The sequence below is a fragment of the Hylobates moloch genome, unplaced genomic scaffold, assembly GCF_009828535.3.
Source record: "Hylobates moloch isolate HMO894 unplaced genomic scaffold, HMol_V3 SCAFFOLD_16, whole genome shotgun sequence".
Taxonomy (NCBI): domain Eukaryota; kingdom Metazoa; phylum Chordata; class Mammalia; order Primates; family Hylobatidae; genus Hylobates; species Hylobates moloch.
The window spans coordinates 35,179,986-35,204,080 of record NW_026652291.1 but is presented as its reverse complement, the minus strand read 5'-3'; the positions used below and the strand labels follow the sequence as shown (position 1 = coordinate 35,204,080).

The following is a 24,095-nucleotide window of genomic DNA, read 5'->3' as shown; positions in this document are numbered from 1 at the left end:
CTCCTGCTATGCCCTCCACTTTCTCCAACAGGAACACTGCTCCGGGCATGTCACCAGCCTGGGTAGAGTTGTCCCACTCTGCTTCTAAATCTGGGCCCCTGCACAGGCATCATAGCCAATTTACATTAAAGTTTTAGGTCCAGCCAGGCTGCACTGGCTCTGATGTGTCACCCGAGTCCAAGCACACTGCATATTCTCCTGCACTTCCTCTGCCTCCAGTGGGTGGAAATCAGTGCAGTCCTGGCCTCGGCAATACTCCTCGAGAGACACAGGAATGAAGCTCCTGACTCTCTCAAGAGTAGGAAAGATGTGACCTCTGCTGCTTAGGTAGCTTGATTGCCACAACTGGAACTTGTATCCAAGGAGGAAAATACAATGATATTAAATGTTTTTGTTGCATTATTAATGTTTTGAATCTTCACAATGAAGGAAGTGATATTATCACCACACCTGTTTTAGAGATGGCAAATTAGAACTCATAGAGGTTAGAGAATTTGCCTAAGACCCCAGTTAGTAAACAGAAAGGTAAGCATTTGAGTTCTGGCAGTCCACCTCCAGGACACATGGTGTTACCACTGTACTTGGCACATACCCTAGGTTTGAGGGCCCCTTTGAGCAAAGGCTTGAGGAGGGCAGGCTGAGTCTTTCTAGATGTGGAGGCCCCCAACAAGCTTGGAAGCTCTACATACAGGCAGAGTGGATCCATGGTAGAGCCCTGCATTTGAAAATGGACGAGAACTTCCTTTCCAGCCTTGACTCAATGAGGTGTGAGACCTTGGGAAGTCAGTGACCCTCTTAGGGCAGCAGCTTCCACATCCGTAAAATGCAGGTTGGGTTAGATGATCGCTATAGTTCCTTCCAGTCAAACATGCTTTGATGACAGGAAAGGAAAGAAGTGAAGGGACACATTTTATGTTAAGTGGGCCCAGAGCCACATGAAAGCCAGGTGTGGAATTTAGACTCCCACAGAGACCTCAGAGGATAAGAGAATAAGCTAGGGGAAGGTGGTAGGAAGAGGGGACCACGGAAAAGTCGAGGAGAGCCTACATTCTGGAGTTACCATAGGCCCCTTGGACCAAATCCATTTTTTTTTTTTTTGCCCATTAAGGCCAAACACTGTGCTAGCAATTGCAAGTACAGCCATGAACCACTTCTCCAACCTCTGAGAGTTTATTTTCTGATGAGGGGTAGAGACAAACAAGTAATTATCGGGATAATTGATTACAACTATGTCTTGGAAAGTAATATGATTTTCTTCTGCTGCTCTAAGCACTCAGGTTGGTAGCTCTACAGCTGCCTCAACCCGTGTAGGCAGTGGCTGCAGTGCAGCAGGGCTTTTAATGTAGAGAATGTTGCAGTCATATGTGAGATAATATTATACTGTTCTTGCTTCTCTGATCTCATGCAACTCTCATATTTTGCCTTCCCTGAAGTCTCAGACCTTTAATGACTTCTGAACCATCTGACAGTTTCATGAAACCCTGCTGACATTCTCCCAGGTACTACTACAGAAGAAGAGAAAAGAAAGCTTCCTAGACAGACCAGGGCATCAGCAGGCCTCCATCTCCTCATGCTTTATATGGACCAAGGACTTTTTAAAAGTGATGACAACAGCAATGATCATATATATTCATCAGGCACCTACTCTATAGCCAACACTGCTCTAGGCACTTTTATATCTGTTATTTAATATCTCACAAACCCACCATAAGACGTGTCTTGTTATCTGTTTTAGAAATGAGGAGACAGGGGCCTCAAAGATTCATAATTTACCCAAGGTCTACCAGCTGAGCAAGTGGCAAAGAGGGGCTATGAAACTTGGTGTGTCAAATGCTAAAGTCTGCTTTTAAGCTCCAGGAGATGAAAGGGATGGTGGAAGAGCAGGCTAGGGATCAAGATCCCTTAGGTCAAGAACTTTGGGCTCCAGAAACTCCTGTGTCTTCTGGGAAGCTTTCCTCGAAAATGCATCTTCCTCTAATTGTAAAGTGAGTCATTTATTCTCTTGGGTTACTCGAACACTTTGGTCACCCCTGAAGCACTTGTCACACTGTACTGGGCTTATCTGTTTACCTATCCATCTTCCACACTCTTCTGGAAGCTCTATGAAAAATTTCAACTCAATATAGGGAAGCTTTTTTTTCTTTTCTTTCTTTTTTTTTTTTTTGAGAGGGAGTCTCACTCTGTCACCCAGGCTGGAGTGTAGTGGCACAGTCTCGACTCATGGCAAACTCCGTCTCCCAGGATCAAGCGATTCTCCTCCCTCAGCCTCCCAAGTAGTTGGGATTACAGGTGTGTGCTACCGCACCCGGCTAATTTTTGTATTTTTAGTAGAGGCGTGATTTCACCATGTTGGCCAAGTTGGTCTCGAACTCCTGTCCTCAAGTGATCCGCCCACCTCAGCCTCCCAAGGGGAAGCTTTTTTGTTTGTAACAATGAATCATCACACTCCGTGAAACTCTATTGATAGGACTAAGAGGTTGAACTTGACCTCTGATACCCTCTCTGCCTCTAATATTCTGTGATTCAAAGATGTCTGAAGTGTGCTAGACTTGTGTAAACCAGAGGACTTTGCCCTCTGCAAATCCTTGGCAGATCTGGGGAGTTACAAACACTGAGAGTGGGCCAGAGAGCTAGGAAGAGAGAGGGCTTAGCTCAGCTTAATTTAAGTTTTGTTTTTCCCATGGCTGGGTCTACATCTGCATTTAAGTCATCCTCCAGCTGGAGACAGTGATGGAACCAGGATCACATTCTAGAGATAGCTGTACATCTGAATAACCATGGAGTTCTAAAAAATACAGACATCTAGATCCTACTCCAGACCTAAGTTTTGAACTCTCTGGGAGAGGAGCCTAAATACTTATGTTTTTGAAAAGTTCCTTAATTGATTTTAAGATACAGACAAGGTTGAAAATCCTGGGAGAAGAGAAGGAACCTCGCCTGACTATGACATTTGCATCCCAGGTATTCCAGCCATCAGAGACTTTCTTTGGACTGGGAGAAGGACTCATAGCAGATCATGCGTTGACTCACAAATGGGCACCACAAGACATTTCTATGCACTGGACAAACATCTCACCTTCTTGAAATCTCACTTCCCTTCATACCTTGCCAAGAAAAGTCAGCATCAATTCTCTACCCACATAAGCAGATTTTCCCTTTATCTTTCCCTAAACTTGCTGTCTGCTTGGTTTATACTTGTACTGATGAAATACAAGAGATCCATAATTCCCTTGTCTTTGTAGGAAAATGATGCTATTCATCCATCTTCAGCAAGTTGTATTTCTAATTATTTTTCCTTTCAGTGATAATAGCTTAGGTTTACTTCTTTGCACTTCCTCGCGGCCTCTTTGTTCATTCACTCATTTACTGATTTATTCATTCATGCATGCCTGCATTCATTTGTATGAAATCCAGCTTATGTGTCACAGGCTGACTTTCACTGAATTATGCTGAGAAGGTTAACTTGTTGGAAACACATTTTTTTCCACACACTCAAAAAAGTTAGACTATAAGTTCCAAGAGGGTAGAAATTTTTATCTGATATTTCTGTATCCCCAGTGCATAAATCAGTGCCTGGCATATCGTAGATGCTCAATACATATTTATTGAATGAATGAGTACGTCGAATGAATGTGCAAAAATAGAAGGGATAATATCAAGTGATTTCTCCCATTTTTGGCAGTGTTCAACTTGGAGGCTGGAGAACCATCTGTCAGGGATGCTGTGAGCAAGGTTTTCTGAATTTGAGTAATATGAACAAAATATAATCCCTCTAGAGAAGCACACACTTCACTGGAGAACAGTGACAGAAAACCAAATAATTACACCAAAACAAGTACCAGATTTTGAAGCACGTGCAACATGCTTCAAAGGGATCACAAGAAAGGAAGGTATAGCACCTCTTGGGATCACTGGGGCCAGCTGCATGGAACCAGCTAACATTAGATCTAGGATTTAAAGAATGAACAGGAGTTAATTGGGTGGAAGCCAGTACATCTCAAACAAAGGCCATAGGAAGCCCATGCTAAAGGGCATGGAAGCCTGAACAAGCAGTGTCTGTTTCCAGAAGGATGAGCAGTATGGCTGAAAGACTTGAGAGAAGCTGTGGAGATAAGTGAGGAATCGCTGGTAAGAGGCCTTGTGTGCCTGGCCAAGGAATGTGGGCATTCTCTTGGAGACAATAAGGAAGCACTGAAGGTTTTTAATCATAGGAGGGAGAAGATCAATGTTTTTCTTTTGGATAGGCAACCTAGAGTGATGACAGTGTGGGAACAGGATAGATGAATGAAAGCGGGGCAAGACTGGAGGCAGGAAGACCAGGCCAGACTCTCCCAGGACTGGGGTGAGAGGCAATGGAGACCTGAACCAAGGCAGTGGGAGAAAGGCTGCTGGGGAAGGCGTAGATTTCAGAGGCACTGAAAGGAGAATCCATGTAAGTTGGAGACCAATGGAAACAGAAGATGATAGTGAAGAGGAATGAAAAGGCCTAGCAAGGACCACACCACATCAGGCCCCTTCCTCCACTGTCCCTGGAAAGTTCATCCTGATCCTGAGATCTCTAGGCCCCAAAAAATGGAAGCTGAAGGAATCAACACAAAACTATCCAACTTAGATATCTTCTTAGCTTTAGGACTTCCTGTAACTGTGGGACAAATGGAACCCAACCGAAGCCTTAGAGTGTTCCTCAGTCTAGTCAAGGGAATAACCATTTGTGGATTCAATAGACCAGACTGTGGTCAGCTCTGGAGATGCACTGATGAAGCAGGTCTGGTCTCCCCTCTGGGATGACACACAGAAAGGTATATGAGATCAGTATCTAAGTGTGAGCAAAGGGTTTGGGGGCTTATGAACACTGCCTAAAGGTTGTGAATATTCTCCCTCACATTAGACATCTGAGATCTGTTTCAAATGACCGCACAGTTTCACACAGGAGAAAATGAAGCCTTGGAACATATTGGTCCTAAGAAATAGTGCTAGCTAGAAGATAAGAATTGTTTGTAAAAGACCCAAAATATTGAAATTAACTTCAAGTTAATCTAGAGTGGCTACAAGAAAGCCTGATACTATTCATTGATTCATGAACGAAAGTATTTGTCGAGCACTTACTATGTGCCCATCACAGTTGTAGGTTCTTTGAAGATCATTTCTGCCTGGATGCATTCTCAAATTTATTGAGTGCCAAGTATGTGTCACATTCCATTCTAGCTGCTGGAGATTTAATATTTAATATTACATCTCTCACCTGGACTACTGCAACAGCTGCCAACCTTGTTCCACCCCTTATAATCTACTCTCCACAAAACAGCCAGAAAGTCTCTTTAAAATGTAAATCAGATAGATCAGGCCATTCTTTGTATCATCTCTCTTTCTGTGGCACCCCACCCCCTACTGACTTCTCATCTAGCTTCTAACTTGCTGACCTTTCAAATCTCCTACCATTTTGTTTTGCTCCACCCATACTCCACTTCAACCTAGATGAAATACTTTGAAGCTTCTAGAACAGGCAAGCAAGTGTCTTAGGACTTTTGCATCTACTGTTCTCTCTGCTTGGAAAACCTTACCCTAAATATCCACATAGGTCATTTTTAAATTTCATTCAGGCCTTAAATGCCCCCTCTCTGAGAGGCTTTCCCCCACCCATCTTATCTAAAGGCAATCTCCCCCTCCAGTATTCTCTTGTAACATCACTTTTCATTTTCTTTATAGCCCATATTCACTTGATGAAATCATCATTGTTTTTGTTTGCTTGTTTACTAGTTTATCATCAAATATATACTCCATAGTAGCAGGAATCTGGTCCCTTTTGTTCACCACAGTATTCCCAGTGCCTTCGCTACTGCTGGCAGAGGGAGTACTCAGTAAGTATTTGTTGAGTGGATGCAAAATGACTCTAAAGGAGTTTTCATTAAGTGATTCTGGAAAGATGCATCTAGGAAGAGACTTCAAACTTCCTGGCAAGCCTTAGGGTAGAGAGGTATATGGTTAAAGCCAATGACCTCAGAGTTCAGATAGTTTTGTTCATTCTCAAGAACCAGTGGGACCACATAGTGTGTGGATAGAAGTCAGGAGTCTAATTCTAAACACAGCCCCTTCTCCCAATCCTAGTCCTCTCATTAGCACCTCACTTTTCCTTCAGAGTATGGCATAATGATAATCAGCATTTATACTGCATCATTCATTCAATAAATATTAAGCAATGCTATGTGCCAGGGGTTTACAAAGAACTTCTCACTCACATGATCTTATTTAATCCTTCTTGTGAGGATGATCATACAGGAGAAGAAATTAGGGCTCAGTTTATTGCTGAGTGTTTCTATGCCAATAAATATTGGAGCCAGAACCAAACCTTGGTGCTCGGAATGCCAGAGGTCTCCTTTCAGCAGGCTGAAAGAGTGTGTCATGTCGGGAAGGACCAAGACAAAGCATCCCCTGCAACTGAAAGGAAGTCAGGGCTGGAGTCAGAGGAGCAAGAAACCCAGGGCAGCCTGAGGCAGACATTGTTCTTGCCCTTCCCTGTTGCCAAGAGAGAACCACTTGGGTTCTATCTTTTGAGGTTGCCCATGGGGGAGGCTGACATCCTTCTGCCCTGTTGCAAAGCCATCAAGGGATGCTGGTGATCAGCCTCCTTTATGTACATATTTCTCAGACTATTCTCCAGAAGCCAGATGTATTTTAATGCCATTTAATTTATTTTAATTTTTTAAATGTTGAAATATGGAATTAAATCACATCATTGCCTGATTGAAGAACAAATAAAACCTGGCAAGCAGTCAAAGTCATCTCTCTGAGACAAGTCTGGGTAGTTCTCTTGTATAATCAACTCTAGGGATGCTCTGGGCCCTCCTATTACAAGGGGGTGCTAGGAGCAGATTCCTCAGACTCCCAGCAGATCTAGCTACTGTCTTCACAGACGTGCTCTCCCCTAATGATTTCCCCTTGAGGTTGATTCCTCTATTAGTTTCTTTTCAGGGGCTAAAAGGCACTGGCTCAAGAGGATTCTTCCTGTCTCACTGGGGAGAGAGTACAGTGGTATGTTTGGGGTAGGTGGAGCATCTGGAAAGCCACTGAGCAGAGTGGTTTTACTAGACTCTCAACAGAATCTACGTGGCTCTAAACACATCTTTTCTGGGGGCTCTATGAAAGGCAGAAGTGCAGGAGTTGAGATAGGATGTCTGGAACATTTGGGAGCCTAGAGCACTACTAGTCATTCTGCGAATGCCCTAGAATACCGCAGTGGGAGCTGACTGGTGACTGCACATTGAGGAGTGCCAACCTGGGGCCCTTGGGGCACTCTAACCAGTTTAGGGCACCTTACAGGCTGGACAGCTGAGTTGACTGGCCAAGTTGATCTCTAGAGACTCAATGTGATAACAGATACACTAGAGGCTTCAAGTTACAGCTGGAAGGTTCTGAAATGAAAGATACTGTCAGCACTAAAAGTATTCTTAGCAGGAGACAATCTGTATGCTATGAAACAAGACTCACAGAATACAGAATTGTCAGGTCAGGGAGGAGCATAAAAGTCAACACATCCAACACAAACTCTTTGGATGGATAAGGAATCCAAGGCCCAGAGAACAGAGGTGAGTCTTACCTGTGGTTTTCAGAATTGATAAGAATTAGAACATAACCTTTTATCGCCAATTCATTGCCTCCTCTATGACACCATTTTCCTGTCCCTGGTTTGAATTTTCACTCCACCATTGTCTTATTTTAGGAAATAGTATAGATTCCCTTTCTTGACCTTGTTTCACCTGCTTCATGGGTGAGGGAGTATATTCATTTATTCACTCCATTTTTTCATTGAACAGCTACTGTATTTCAGGCATCATGTGACATAGAGTGGGAGACAGAAAAAGCACTTGCTCCAGGAGGGATGGTAAGCCACATGCAAAAAAAAAAAAATGCATTTCAGAAAGTGTAAAGGGCTAATGAAAAACAGATGTCACATTATTAAAATTCACAGGAGGAAGGGACAGCTTCTCCATAAAGCCTTCCCATCAGGCAGAGGCATTTGAATTGAACACTGAAGAACAAGCAGAAGTCTTAAGGGAAGGTAAACTGTGAACAAATGCACAAAAGCAGAAAGAGCAAGGGAACTGTAAAAAGTGAGGCTAGATATGGAGTGGGGCACCAGCCCCTACCGGGCCTTGAATACAAGGAACTGCAAAAAATGGAATGCCCTTCAAAGTTTTTTGTGCAGAAAGATGATAAGTTTACAAGGGCATTTTAGGAGGTGAATCTTGTAATTGATTAAAATGAATTGAAAGAGGGAAAGGTTGAAGTTGGGAAGATGGCAGAAAGCTGTTTTTTACAGTATAATAATAGTAACTACTTCGTACAGACGTGGTAAGGATTAAATGGGAAAATCAACGTAAAGCAATTCGCAACAGAGTAGCTGACAGATGGTAAACACACACACATTATCATTATTTTTATACAAGAGGTGATAAAATCTGCACTTGAGTAGTGGTGTTTGGGATGAAGAAGAGGGGCATGGGCTTATAAAATACATCAAGCAATACTTGAGGAACAAGGGAGAGGAGTTCAAATATAAACTTGGAGTTTTCAAGCCAGTGTGACTGGAAGTTTGTTGATGCCATCAAGAGAAAGTGGGAAGTCGGGAGGAGAAGCTCCTAGGGACAAAGATGGTGTCAGGTTAGTAAAAATTCAGGAGGAGTTAACAGGACATCTTGTTGGAGATACTGTGCACACAGCTGGAAACAAGACACCTGGCTTGGAGAGCTAGAGTCACAGACTCTGGGAACTATCCACACTGCAGTAACAGCACAAACCATTCAGGGAGACTGCCAAGGGATAATGGAGAAAGGAAAAATTGGGAGAGAGAAGAGAATCTTGGAGTGGAAGTGGAAGAGGGGCCATGTAGAGATAGTGAGACCTAGAGAGCTCTGTGTGAAAGAAGCCGAAAGAGGAAAGACTTCAGGACCTAATGGTCAATATTATCTGATGCAGGGAGAGAGAGAGAGAGAAAGAAAGAGGGAGGACAGCGGGCAGCTCTTTGGAATAAGTCATTATATTTTGGGGAATGAGAAGTCCTTGTTGGATGAGACTTGGGGAGAAGGTGGAGAAAAGTGGGAAGTGAGCAGATGAGTGATGAGAAAATAGGGACAAATGATTAAAATTCCAAGAGTTTGTTGAAGGCACGATGGGGAGAGAGTATAATGGGGAAAAGGAATTAAAGAAGTGATATTCTTTTTAAGATGGGGTTTGTGGAGGGAGAAGATTCTGTGTTGAAGAAGAAAGGCACTTCAGAGAAGAGATGGAACTGGGGCAGTTTACCAAAGTAAGGCAAGGGTGAGCTCCTGGGCACTGTGCAGGAAATGAAGGGTTTTGTTTTTGTTCGTTTGTTTTTTACTCTAAGATTAGTGACAGGGAAGGATGAGGACCCTGCTGGAGAAATCAGGGTGCAAAGGAAGAATGCCGACCAAGCTCACACTGTTTGGTTTCATTCTTTTGGACTTCGAGGTCCTCTCCTGTCGAGTGATTTGGAAATTATCACATGGAAGCCATGGCAGGAGCACAGCTTTTGGTCCTACTTCCAGATCTAGTCCCCACATGACCCAGCATTCCTGCACACAACTAGGAAAGCCCTATTTGTCATTCCAAATATCGAGGCAATAAATGCTATTTGGTCTGTTCCAAATTACATATAGATGAAACGGAGCTGTTTTCTTCTTACTAGATGTGATTCTGTATGCCATATCCAAGTACCCTGGGTTCTAGAATTAGCTTTTATTCACTCACCATATTATTTTTAAATACCCACGTACATGCACATGTGAGTCTCCTGTCTAGATGTTTTGCTCTATAGTCTCCATGTACCTAAATTCCTACCCTTTCAGGCTCCTTCTTCAGGCCTGTCTCAGTCTTCACGGATCCCTCCATCTCATATCTTTGAGAGTTTGCTTTGCTCTGCAGTTCAGTCGGCCAGGAAATATGTCTCACACTCTGTGGAGCCCTGTCTCTTTTCCCCTAAGGCATCTGCCCAGTGTTGAGTTTAGAGGGCCCATTCAACACACAAATGAACAACAAAACATAAACCAATCTCAGAGAAAATCAGTGAAACTTTTTCCTAGAAGGGTATCTCTGGTTTGCGTGGAGTCCTAATTAGGGAAAAGAGGTCAGGCTGGCAGGACCAGAGGAAAGCAAAAAGAGAAAGCAGATAAGCTGTAAGTCTGCCTGTTTTCATGGTCCAGGACACATAGCCCTCCTGTGCAAATAATTCACAATCTTCCTGTACCCAGCTATCACCAGACCACTGGCTGATAGAAAAGTGCAAGTTAACTCACTGCAACCTTGGTATTATCAGTGCTGCACATAGCTCTCTCCAGCACAAGCCCCATCCTATAAAGTCCCCAGCAAGCCTTTGTCTCCTTGCAGTCAGCTCTTTCTTCTCTTGCTGACCTGCCTGTTGCTTCCTTGCAATCTATCTTCATATGTTCTCTAATAAATCTGCCTTTTTTTTCTTTTTTACCACAACTGTCTTGGTAAATTCTTTTTACCTCCCATGCGACACTGGCCCCAAATAGTCGCTACCCGTGAGAGTCTGTACATTGAAACAGAAAGAGGAAACCCCTGCCCTCACCTTCATAGGCTGCCAGGACCATACACGCGGGTTTCTATACAGCTTCCTCTTTACCTCCCTTTCTCTCCTACATTCCAGTTTCAGTATACTATCTAAAATGCAAGTCTGACCTTTCAAATCAGTAGTCAACATTTTCCTAACCCCGTGCTGGAAACTCAGTGGAAATTCTTAGCATGGAGTACAAGCCCTTTAAGGTTTGACCCCTATGCCTTCTCCACACTCAACTCCTCACTGCATTTTAATCTCTGTCTTCAGTCATTTGGAAGAGCTCTTATCCGTGTTAGGTCTTTACATACTAATCCCTTCACTCATAACACTTTCTCCCTCCACTCTCCTCTCCTCTTTACGTCCTCTCCTCTTTTCTTTCACCAAAGCTAACTCCTACCCATCCTCCCTTTCTGGGCTTAGCTGTCCCTACAAGTCCTCATTAAGCCCATAGGAAGAGGTGCACCTCCTATATGCTTCCATTATCATGGGGTTTACCCTCTACTGGCATAAATCACTTTACACAGTAATTGTCCATTCACTAGCTGGTTATCCTTACTGGAATGTGTGTTTATGAGGAAAGAGGCCATTCTATTTTATTTGCCTCTGTACTTAGCACATGCCTGGCAGAGTAGGTGGCTGTCGGATATTTATTGAATAAGTGGCTAGCTGAATGAATAAATGAATGCTTTTTCTTTTGGAGTCCAATGTTTTTCTGAGCCTCATCACATATTTGAATCTCTTAGGCAAAGCAACCCGGCTTAAGTGAAGGGGGTTATTCCTTTCTTTTTTTTTCTTTTTCTTTTTTTTTTTTGAGACAGAGTCTCGCTCTGTTGCCCAGGCTGGAGTGCAGTGGCTCAATCTCAGCTCACTGCAACCTCCGCCTCCCAGGTTCAAGCAATTCTCCTGCCTCAGCCTCCTGAGTAACTGGGATTACAGGTGCCTGCACCATGCCCAGCTAATTTTTGTATTTTTAGTAGAGACGGGATTTCACCATGTTGGCAAGGCTGGTCTCAAACTCCTAACCTCAGGTGATCTGCCTGCCTCGGCCTCCCAAAGTGCTGGGATTACAGGTGTGAGCCACCGCGCCCATCCTATTCCTTTCTTTTTATCTAATCTCAATAGTTTGAAAAGAAGTCCAGATGTGTGACACATTTCCCAAATCCTGATCGTGGGCAATGACTGAAGCATGCAGGCTGGGGAACATGCCCACTATCAGTGCCCATAAGTAATACCAACAACTGTGCCCAGAGAATGCAAAAGGAACCATCCTGCACAGGCACAGGGCAGGGCTAGGGCAAGAGGACAACCTATCGGCTTTAGGGTCCCATCCCCTGGGGGAGCACACGGCATGGGAATAGTTTTAACAGGGTCAGTTCAGTAACCATATTCTCCCTTCTCCGACCAGGAAGCTGTAGGTGGCAGTGTAAAGGAGAGCTCGGAAGAGCAGGAACAGAGAAGGAAAGAAAGTAATTGTTCCTCCAATTCCACTCATTCAACTAACATTTACTGGGTACCTATCCTATGCCAGGCACAGTGCTAGGCCTTGGGGACACAGTTTCCTCCCTTTGTGGAGTCTGTTGTCTAGAGATGTGCCTGGCATTACTTAATCACATACATAAATTTAATGGGCATCTTTAAATTACTTCAAAAATATAAGTCCAGATTATGAGTGTTTATGAGGAAAGGGTCCATTCTATTTTATTTGCCTCTGGACTTAGCACATGCCTGACAGAGTAGGTGGCTGTTGAATATTTGTTGAATAAATGGCTAACTGAATGAATAAACAAATATTTTTCTTTTGGAGTTCAATGGACTCCATGGCCAAATATGGCTTGGCTGTGTCCCCACCCAAATCTTATCTTGAATTGTAGTTCCTATAATCCCTACGTGTCCTGGGAGGAAGCCAGGGAAGTAATTGAATCATGGGGGCAGTAACCCCCATGCTGCTGTTCTTGTGACAGTGAGTTCTCACAAGATCTGATGGCTTTATAAGGGGCTTTTCCTCCTTTTTTTTGTCACTTCTCCTTGCTGCCGCCATGTGAAGAAGGACATGTTTGCTTTCCCTTCCACCATGATTGTAAACTTCCTAAGGCCTCCCCAGCCCTGTGGAACTGTGAGTCCATTAAACCTCTTTCCTTTATAAATTACCCAGTCTTGGTATGTATTACCAGTGTGAGAACGGACTAATACAGGTGTATAATAAGCAGGGATCTGGCCTAGTCAGGGAGAATATGAAAGGCTTCCTTGAGGAAGTAACTAGTGAGCTGAGAGCTGAAGCTTGAGTAGGAGTACTTTAGGAGTATGTTGGAAGAAAAATAAAGCATTCCAAGTGGAGGAAACTGCATGAATGGCCTTCCCTTCTCCATCAAGTTAAAGAAAGAACCACTTCAACCAAGTTCAGTTCTATAGGCCTTATCTGCTTCTTCTCAACCCAGTATCTACATTTTGTTTGAATAAAAAGGAGGCTACAAAGTGGACTTGTGTGTGGGGACTGCTGCTGGGCATTGTAGATTGCAATGAGGGGCTGGGGTGATCAGTCCACATCTAGTTACCCTAAGCTCTGACCATCAGCCATCCTCCTTTGGAGACCTGCAATGCATGAAGGGGCAGGCTCCTCTCAAACTTGGATCCAGCCAGTGAGGCCAGCAAAAAGAAGCCCCAGCCAGAGGCCAAGAGCCCATAAAGGATGAACTGATCCCCTTATTTCAGGAAGAGCATGGCGCAGCAGCTATATTTGAAAATCGAGGTAAACAAGAGCTCAGCTCAAGTGGATGGGGCACGACAGCTGTGGAAGATTAATCACACGCTGCTGCAAGTCACCGGGTCGCCAGGGGCCGAGGAGGCTTCCCTTTTGGTGCCCCACCAGAAGGCCGGATGTGTTCCTATCACGTACCCACATTCCACCCCCCTCAACTCCCTCCTCCCCCCACCCCCTTCGGGTGTTTCTTGACCACCCAGGAGCTTGGCTGAGCCTGCTGCAGTCTGCGTTTCTGATCAATTGAAACCAGTTTTAATTCTTCTGCCCGGGAGACCTAACCGCTGAATGCGTTCGGAGGTTTGTTTGTTTTTTAATCGCCAGGAAAGGGAGGGTGGAAAGGGGGGGGGGGAGAGAGAGAGAGAGAGAAAGGGGACAGGAGGAGAGAAGAGAAGAGAAGGGGGCGGGGGGAGAGAGAGAGAGAAAGAGAGAGAAGGAAGCTGCGATGAGCGGGTAAATTTAGGGTACTGCATTAAAGGCATTTCTTCTATTTAACCCTACCCCGCCACCACCACCACTACCACACGGTTAAAAATAAAACACAATGAATTAAGACGAAAAACTGCTTTTTCCCCCGGAGCAAATTGCTTTCATCATCTTTCCCAGTGGCTCGGGTCCTCTGGGCAGGTCAGCCAGGGCCTGTAGGAGCAGCAGTGCCAGCCTCTGAATGAGGGCTTTGGCTGTGTGTGTGTATGTGTGTGTCTGTGTGTGTGTCCGCGCGCGCGCGTGTGTGTGTGCGCGCGTGTGTGTGTTGGGGGATCAGGGGAGGGTTAGTTATATATTTCGATTCTCTCCATCGAGCCCCAGACCACGCAGACCACCAGGGGCTGGAGAGTGCAGGACTGGAGAAACCCTCCTTCTCCCCTGCCCCCTTGGCCCCAGAGGTGGGTGCTCTGGGGCTGCAGCTCCCGACCCGCGGCGGTGGAGTCCCGAGATTGGGGTGAGCGCGTGCGTGCGTATGTGCACGCGGGCGCGCGCCGAGTGGATAACGCGCTTCCCTGCTAGCCTCCAAACCCGGCGGACACTCACAGCACCAGAAGCACAACACGCCCTGGCCCAGGCGGCACACATATGCCGACAGGCATCCAGCACACACAACACAGCAGTCAGTCTCCCCAAACAGCAACCGCTACCAACCCAGCATGCTCACGATCCGACTGTACCCATCTGCCCAGGCATCTCTCTCTGCCCCTCCCCACCCGGCGGCACCCTCCCGTAGACACCCACTCTGCCAGATCTGCCCCCCCAACACCGCATACACAATGTACACTTCCCGGGGCACCCTCCCCCCACTTCTCCTGGCACTAAATCCACAGGAAGGCGGTTCATATGAATGATCTTGAGAAATAACTTAACCCCGTTATTCGCTATCAGGGATCCTCTTAGGGGCATCCCAAGCCCCCCAACCTCTACCTCCCATGTCTCGGCTGCCCGCTAAGGGGGTAGGGCAAGAGGCTCACCCCATTACTCACCGTTTCCTCTCGGCCTCCCGAGCGGAGTGGGCAAGTGAGGGGGGTGAGGAAGGTACGCGATGCCCCCGCCGCTGGGCGCCTCACCGGCCGCAGCGGCTCATCGCCCCCGAGGGCTGCCCGCCGGCCGCAGCCGCGTCCGGGACATGTCAGTCAGCCGCCGCCGCCCGCCCGCCGGGATTCGTGGGCTAGCAGCTGTCAGGGAGCTGCGGAGCAGCGCATCTGGAGCGCGGGGTCTGGGAGGGAGGGTGTCTGGGGCCAGGGCGAGGGGCCCCGGGAGGGGTCCTTCGGTACGGATTTCAGAAAGAGGGAAACCCCGACACAGAGCGGTGGCTGGAATCTACGCCCAGGAGAGGCCCGGAGTCCCGGCCGCGGGCGGCGGGGGATTCCTGCCGGGAGGGGCAGGAAGGCAAGCAGCCCGGCGCGCCCTGGCGGCTCCGAGGGACCCGGGCTCGGGCTTGCGGTCGCGTCGCCTGGGCTTTCCCTGGGCTGGGAGCGCGCCGGGTCTCCGCCTTGCACGCTGTCACCGCGGGAGACGTCTCGGCCTCGCCGCGCGCAGAAGGGACGCGCGGAGAGGCTGGTTTCTGGGCGAGCGGAGAGCTTTGCCCATTAAGCTGCCGCAAGAAGCCAAATCAAAAAGCCAATCTCCAAGCCTCCAAACGGAACGTCACCCTATCAGCTGGGAGACAGCGCCGCACCGAATGACAAGCCGCGCATATTTATCCTCGTGCGCCGAGGGGAGACTCTCAGAACGCTCCTCAACCTGCAGCGAGGAAGTCGAGCCCGCATCCCGCATCCAGAGGCCCCGAGGGCCGAATTCAGATCCAACCCCTGCCCTGCAGCCACCCAACCCAGCCGTTGGAGCCTGGCGCCCGCGCCTCCCGGCCGGCAGCACATCAAAACGGCGGCGCGTCCTGACCTGGATTCCGCCGAGTTGGGAGCTCCAGGCAGCAGGCGGGCTCGCGGCACCGGCTTTCCCCTTGTCCTCAGGAGACGCTGCCTGCAATTCCGAAATTAAGTCTCCACCAAACACATCTGTGGTTTTTAAATATAGCAGGGAACTATTACCCAGGCAGGGTCCACCCAGGCCTAGGGGAGGAGTTGAGGGGGATGGAGATTGGCAGTGGAGGGAAAAGAAAACTCCTTTTTTCCCCCTCTTTTTCTCTTCTCTTCTTGGTGCAGAACCCAGCCTGTCATTTTCTCAACCCAAGCCAAACAACAGCTTGTGAGAGACGCTTGGGTGAGCTCTGGTATGTTGGCTTTTCGGGTTTCTAAAGCTAAAAATAAGAGGGGGCTGCCTCCCAAATTGCTGCTTACTCTGGGCCTGGAGGCTGGAAGAGAGCTGGTCCTTTGATGCAGCAGCGGGACTAGGGCTTGGGGCTTGGCTCAGGCGAAGTGTACACACGCAGCCTTAAATCAGATGCCTGTAATTTCTGCTATATTTGTCAGGCTTGGTCCTAGAGGCATGCGAGGTGGGCAAGCCACTCGTAAGAATGGGGTTTCAAGCCCTTAGCTTATCGGTGGCATTAGGCAGATCTAAAATGAGCCTGGTGGCTGGCCTTCTGCAGCGACACCAGTGCAGAAAAGTCAGAATGTAAGGGCAGGAAATTGTTCTCTCAGGCCTCTCTGCTGCCTGAAGCTAAGTGTGAGGGGACAACAAATGATAATAATACTTAACCAAATATCATCACCTTTCAAGGGCCAGGAGTGGTGCTAGTGAATTTGATTGTATTACCTCATGCCATCCTACTAAAACTCTATGAGCTAGGTACAATTACCAACTCCATTTTTCTGTTGAGGAAATTGAGCCTTAGGTTAAATAACCATCCCAAGGCCACGTGCAGCAGAACCAAGGGTTGAAATAAAATGCAACCAACCGGAGTTGTGCTGAGACCTGAACAGTGTGTGTGACTCCTGAGATCCCTGGCTCCTTTGCCCGGCTGCTCTGGAGCAAGGCTTGGTTCAAAGAGATTAAGTGGGTGTAGAGACTAGGGAATCTCTAAGCCTGAGGTGGCAGGAGGTCTTTGCTGGTCCTTTGACTCAATGTTCCTTTAGCAAGCTGTGTGGTGGTTTCTGGCCTGAGTCCTGAGTCAGAGTCCTGGATGTGCTCAGTAGGAGCAGTAGGAGTGCTTTCAGACCCCTGAACCTTTATGGGTCTTGAATTTCATTTAAAGTTAGGGCTGGGACTGCCTTTGAAAGGTTTCAATAGCTTCTAAAGTTGTGGGATCTCAGGATATGTCAATTACTGGGACTTACCTTGTGTCTGCTCCCATGGAGAGTCACAATGCTGAGTCTACACATTGAGAATCTACAGTAGAGACAAAGAGATGGCTAGTGGGCATATAAATTGATATAGTTTTTAGGTAGGGCAATTTTGAAAGCTACATCAAATTCCTCAAAAATGTGAATGCCCGTGACCCAGTAATTTTACTGGAAGAAATTTATTCTATGACAATCATTAAGGAAATGCTCAAATATTTAGTTACAAGGATATTCATCGTAGTGTTTATAAGAGTGAAAAATTGGAAACATCTTAATTTTCCAACACAACAAATTGGTGAAGTAAACATGTTTTGTCGACATAATGCTGTATTCTACCACTGCAAAAATACTGATGCAGCATTCTGTGTACTGGTGTGGAAAGGTTTTTATAATATATCGTAGACAGAGAGAAAAAAAAAAAACCCAGAACACAGTGTAATACAGCATGTGCGGGGGTGGAGGGGTGGGGATGAATGCCCTGGCAGCATAAAAACCCCAAATGGTAGTTGTTATCTCTTGGTGGTGGGATTTCTGGTGATTTTTTTTCTCTTTATATCAATCAACTTTATTGAGGTGTAATTTACATACAACAACTCACCTTTTTTGTGATATATGCTTTATGAAGGCATCAAAAGCAAGGTCTAGTGCACAGGCTAAATGACTATCTCAGTAGTGATGAACATGAATCTGTAAAACTATCCCAGTAGTGAGGAACATGAATAATATTTCAAGATACCTGCAAAAACTAACTGATGATATTCAAATATCTGACATTTCTAATGGAGATAAAGTTACAGGTATCCAAACGTCACTACTACTACTAAAAACTCACCTGTTTTAAGTGTATAGTTTGATGAGTTTTTATACAAGTACATACATGTAGAGCAACAACCTCAATCAAGATATAGAACATTTGCATCTCCCCCAGAAGTTCTTTCAGGCCCCTTTATACTCATCTGCTCTTCCCACAGGCAACTATTGATCTACTTTCTGTCACTGTGGATTAGTTTTGCTTGTGCCAGAATTTTATTTGCTTGTTAATATCTATTGATATCTTTTCAGTGAACATTATCTATTCACTAAAACTGAGCCAGCAACAACAACAGAATTGGTCATGTCACTTTTTTAGAATTACCAAACAGAACAGACAGGAGCCTTGTCTTCCTCTTGTCACCTGTGACAGGGCAATGCTGGGGGGAGGAAGGCAAGAGGTGCCAAAGCATGTTCAACCAACGCTGTTGGCAGAGCTGACTTGCATGGGTTCCTCTGAGTTCTGGGTAGACTGAAATAGCAAAGCCCAACTCTGCATTCTGAGCCTCAGTGTCCTCACCAGTAAAATGGGAATAATAATAATAATTAATAATAATAATAATACCCACCTCATGAGGTTGTTGTGAAGCTTCAGTGAGATTACAGTTTCTGGTACAGACCAATCCCCAAATATATATCAATTCTCCTTCTCCCCTCCTTTTTTTCTCCCCCAACCCTGCTTCTCTCCCATCTTAAGTTCTACAGCCAACCTTCGTGTGGCCTATGAAGTCTCAGGCTGCTTTTAACTCTGGACATTCTCACTTTTCTTTTTCTCCCCACTACATGCATACAGGGTTGGAAAACATTCAATGTAATGACACCGTACTTGCACTTCTGCCATTGTTATTTATATCTGGTTATACTGGAACCCAAGGAGATGTTCACAGGAAAGCTGGAAAGCAAGCTATGCATCATCAGCATTGGGAGCAAGAGCCACAAACGTCATTTTCAAGTTGGGAAGAAACTTAGAACCCGAGAAGCTACAGGAATCAGCCCAGTCACAGAGCTTGGTAAGAACTAGACAGACTCTTTTATGGACTGAATTGTGTGTCCCAAAACTTGTGTGTTGAAGCCCTAACCCTTAGTACCCAGAATGTGCCTGGGTTTTGAGATAAGGCCTTTAAAAAGGTAATAAAATTAAAACAGTGCCATCAGGGTGGGCCCTAATCCACTATGACTGCTATCCTTATAAAAAGAGGAGATTAGGACACAGACAGACAAAGGGACAAGCTTGTGAGGACACAGAGAGAAGGCAAGCCAAGGAGAGAGAAATCAAATGTGCTGACACCTTGATGTGGGAGTTCTAGCCTCCAGAGCTGTGAGAAAATAATTTCTGTTATTTAAGCCACTCAGTCTTTGGTATTTTGTCATAATAGCCCTAATTCTGTGAGTCCTTGTCATAGAATACCCTTTCTCCAGAGGCTGAGCAGCAAGTAATAGGGAAGATGGGATGAATAGTGGGAAGGGACCATGTGGCTTCTTGGTGGGTCCCCACTATTTACCATTATGCTGCAGAACTCCACAAGTCAGTGCCTCTCCAAAAGCGGGGCCTCAGGCACTTCATAAGCAGACAACCTGCCAGTCCTGGCCACCAGTGGCACTGCATCCCGCACAGGCCATGGTGTCTCTTCTCACAAGCAACCTAGGTGCCAGCATTCCTTAGCCCTTGGACTATACAATCTGATAGCAGTTGAGAAACAAGAGCAGTCAAGTGGAAGCTAAAAGTAAGTTCTGGAACAGCTCTGTAGGGAAGATGGAAGTTTAGTAAACCCTGTCTGATAATAGGGTTTTTAGTGAGACATAATTCTTCCCTATGCGTTATATTATTTTTAATCTTGTTATAACTCGTATTTCAAAAATTTGTCACTTAATTATCATTTCTTTTTTCTTTATATAAAGTTTATTGCAGTAGGATGTACATACAGAAATGTGTACAACTCATAGCAATAGCTCAAAGAATTTTCACAATGTGAATATATTTTATTTAGTCATCATCCAGAACAATAAATATTACCAGTACCCCAGCAGCTCCCCTCGTGCCTCTCCCAGCGATGCTTCTTCCTCTTCTCCAGAGGGAGCAGCTTTCCTGACTTCTAAAACCACACATTACTCTTATGTGGCTTTGAACTCTACGTAAATGGAAGCAGATGGAAAGTACTGTTTTTAGGGGTTCTTTGCTCAACATAATTTTGGTGATGTTCATCCATATTGTTGTGTGTAGCAGCAATTTGTGATTTTTCATTGCTATATAGTTTCCTTTGAATGAATATGCAACTCAACTTTTTGTTCTGCTCTTGATATCTAAATTGTTTCTGGTTTTTTATTTTTTGAATAATGCTGTTGTGAACATTTGCCTACACTCTCCCTCTCCAAGATTGTTTGGTCACATTCTTCTCAGCACTTAGTATTGTCAGACTACTTAAAGTTAGTCATTCTCGTGGGTATAAATTTAACTTTAATTTGTGGCTTTAATTTGCACTTTTAAAAAACTTTACTTTAAGTTCTGGGATACATGTGCAGAACATGCAGGTTTGTTACATAGGTATACATTGCCCTGGTGGTTTGCTGCACCCATCAACCCATCATCTAAGTTTTAAGCCCCGCATGCATTAGGTATTTGTCCTAAATGCTCTCCCTCCCCTGGCCCCCCATCCACTGACAGGCCCCTGTGTGTGATGTCCCCCTCCTTGTGTCCATGTGTTCTCATTGTTCAACTCCCACTTACAAGTGAGAACATGCGGCATTTGGTTTTCTGTTCCTGTGTTAGTTTGCTGAGAATAATGGCTTCCAGCTTCATCCATGTCCCTGCAAAGTACATGAACTCATTCTTTTTTATGGCTGCATTGTATTCCATGATGTATATGTGCCACATTTTTCTTTATCTAGTTTATTATTGATGGGCATTGGGTTGGTTCCAAGTATTTGCTACTGCAAATAGTGCCGCAATAAACATATGTGTGCATGTGTCTTTATAGTAGAGTGATTTATAATCCTTTGGGTATGTACTCAGTAGTGGGATTGCTGGGTCAAATGGTATTTTGTTCTAGATCCTTGAGGAATCGCCACACTGTCTTCCACAATGGTTGAACTAATTTACACTCTTACCAACAGTGTAAAAGCGTACCTATTTCTCCATATCCTTGCAAGCATCTGATACTTCCAGACTTTCTAATGATCACCCTTCTAACTGGTGTGAGATGGTATCTCATTTTGGTTTTGATTTGCATTTCTCTAAAGACCAGTGATGATGAGCTTTTTTTCATGTTTTTTGGCGGCATAAATGTCTTCTTTTGAGAAGTATCTGTTCATATCCTTCACCCACTTTTGATGGGGTTGTTTGCTTTTTTCTTGTAAATTTGTTTAAGTTCCTTTTAGATTCTGGATGTTAGCCCTTTGTCAGATGGATAGATTGCAAAAAATTTCTCCCATTCTGTATGTTGCCTGTTCACGCTAATGAAAGTTTCTTTTGCTGTGCAGAAGCTCTTTAGTTTGATTAGATCCCGTTTGTCAATTTTGGCTTTTGTTGCCATTGCTTTTGGTGTTTTAGTCATGAAGTCTTTGCCCACACCTATGTCCTGAATGGTATTGCCTAGGTTTTCTTCTAGGGTTTTTATGGTTTTGGGTTTGACATTTAAGACTTTAATCCATCTTGAGTTAATTTTTGTATAAGGTGTAAGGAAGGGGTCTAGTTTCAGTTTTCTGCAGATGGCTAGCTTGTTTTCCCAGCACCATTTATTAAATGAGGAATCATTTCCCCATTGCTTGTTTTTGTCAGGTTTGTCAAAGATCAGATGGTTGTAGATGTGTGGTGTTATTTCTGAGGCCTCTGTTCTGTTCCATTGGTTTATATACTGTTTTGGTATCAGTACCATGCTGTTTTGGTTACTGTAGCCTTGTAGTATACTTTGAAGTGAGGTAGTGTGATGCCTCCAGCTTTGTTCTTTTTGCTTAGAATTGTCTTGGCTATATGGGCTCTTTTTTGGTTCCATATGAAATTTAAAGTAGTTTTTTCTAATTCTGTGAAGAAAGTGAATGGTAGCCTAATGGGAATAGCATTGAAACTGTAAATTACTTTGGGCAGTATGGCCATTTTCATGATATTGATTATTCTTATCCATGAGCATGGAATTTTTTTCCATTTGTTTGTGTCCTCTCTTCTTTCCTTGAGCAGTGGCTTGTAGTTCTCCTTGAAGAGGTCCTTCAGATCTCTTATAAGTTGTATTCCTAGGTATTTTATTCTCTTTGAAGCAATTGTGATTGGGAGTTCACTCATTATTTGGCTCTCTGCTTGTCTATTGTTGGTGTATAGGAATGCTTGTGATTTTCGCACATTGATTTTGTATCCTGAGACTTTGCTAAAGTTGCTTATCAGCTTAAGGAGTTTTCAGACTGAGATGATAGGGTTTTCTAAGTATACAGTCATGTCATCTGCAAACAGACAATTTGACTTTCTCTCCTCCTACTTGAATACCCTTTATTTCTTTCTCTTGCCTGATTGCCTTGGCCAGAAATTCCAGTACTGTGTTGAATAGGAGCGGTGAGAGAGGGCATCCTTGTCTTGTGCCAGTTTTCAAAGGGAATGCTTCTAGCTTTTGCCCATTCAGTATGATATTGGCTATGGGTTTGTCATTAATAGCTCTTATTATTTTGAGATACGTTCCATCAATACCTAGTTTATTGAGAGTTTTTAGCGTGAAGGGATGTTGAATTTTATCAAAGGCCTTTTCTGCATCTATTGAGTTAATCATGTGGTTTTTGTCATTGGTTCTGTTTATGTGATGAATTATGTTTATTGATTTGTATATGTTGAACCAGCCTTGCATCCCAGGGATGAAGCTGACTTGCTTGTGGTAGATATGCTTTTTGATGTGCTGCTGGATTCAGTTTGCCAGAATTTTATTGAGGATTTTCACACTGATGTTCATCAGGGATATTGGCCTGAAATTTTCTTTTTTTGTTGTGTCTCTTTCAGGTTTTGGTATCAAGATGATGCTGGCCCCATAAAATGAGTTAGGGAGGAGTCCCTCTTTTTCTATTGTTTGGAATAATTTCAGAAGGAATGTCACCAGCTCCTCTCTGTACCTCTGGTAGAATTTGGCTGTGAATCCATCTGGTCCTAGGCTTTTTTTGGTTGGTAGGCTATTAATTACTGCCTCAATTACAGAACTTGCTATTGGTCTATTCTGGGATTCGACTTCTTCCTGGTTCAGTCTTGGGATGGTTTATGTGTCCAGGAATTTATCCATTTCTTCTAGATTTTCTAGTTTATTTGCATAGAGGTGTTTATGGTATTCTCTGATGGTAGTTTGTATTTCTGTGGGAACAGTAGTGATATCCCCTTTATCATTTCTTAATGTGTCTATTTGATTCTTCTCTCTTTTCTTCTTTATTAGTCTAGCTAGTGGTCTATCTATTTTGTTAATCTTTTCAAAAAAAAAAACAGCTACAGGATTCATTGATTTTTTTTGAAGGGTTTTTCGTGTTTGTATCTCCTTCAGTTCTGCTCTGATCTTAGTTATTTCTTGTCTTCTGCTACTTTGGAATTTGTTTGCTTTTGCTTCTCTAGTTATTCTAATTGTGATGTTAGGGTGTTGATTTTAGATCTTTTCAGCTTTCTGATGTGGGCATTTCATGCTATAAATTTCCCTTTTAACATTACTTTAGCTGTGTTCCAGAGATTCTGGCACGTTGTCTCTTTGTTCTCATTGGGTTCAAAGAACTTCTTTATTTCAGTAGTCATTCAGGAGCAGGTTCTCCCATTTCCATGGAGTTGTGTGGTTTTGAGTGAGTTTCTTAATATGGAGTTCTAATTTGATTGCACTGTGGTCTGACAGACTGTTACGATTTCTGTTCTTTTGCATTTGCTGAGGAGTATTTTACTTCCAATTATGTGGTTGATTTTAGAATAAGTGCTATATGGTGCTGAGAAGAATGTATATTCTGTTGATTTGGGGTAGAGAGTTCTGTAAGTGTCTATTAGGTCTTCTTGGTTCAGAGCTGAGTTCAAGTCCTGAATATCCTTGTTAATTTTCTGTCTCATTCATCTGTATAATATTGACAGTGGGGTGTTAAAGTCTCCCACTATTATTGTGTGGGAGTCTAAGTCACTCTGTAGGTCTCTAAGAACTTGTTTTATGAATCTGGGTGCTCCTGTATCGGGTACATATATATTTAGGATAGTTAGCTCTTCTTGTTGCATTGATCC

The 24,095-nt window shown here is 44.4% G+C and overlaps 1 protein-coding gene across 3 annotated transcripts in view; it reads right to left on the bottom strand.

Moving 5' to 3' along the window:
• The window catches only part of SLC8A3 (solute carrier family 8 member A3), a 151,262-nt gene extending 135,415 nt beyond the window's left edge, over positions 1 to 15,847 (bottom strand). For 2 of the 3 annotated variants that reach the window (XM_032179585.2, XM_032179583.2), the window contains exon 1: positions 14,822 to 15,495. The gene's annotated coding sequence lies outside the window, so the exon portion shown is untranslated. Of the gene's footprint in view, positions 1 to 14,821; positions 15,496 to 15,737 lie in introns of those variants that run through there. The other variant, XM_058429615.1, reaches the window with a different exon arrangement.
• Between the last annotated feature and the right edge of the window lie 8,248 nt (positions 15,848 to 24,095).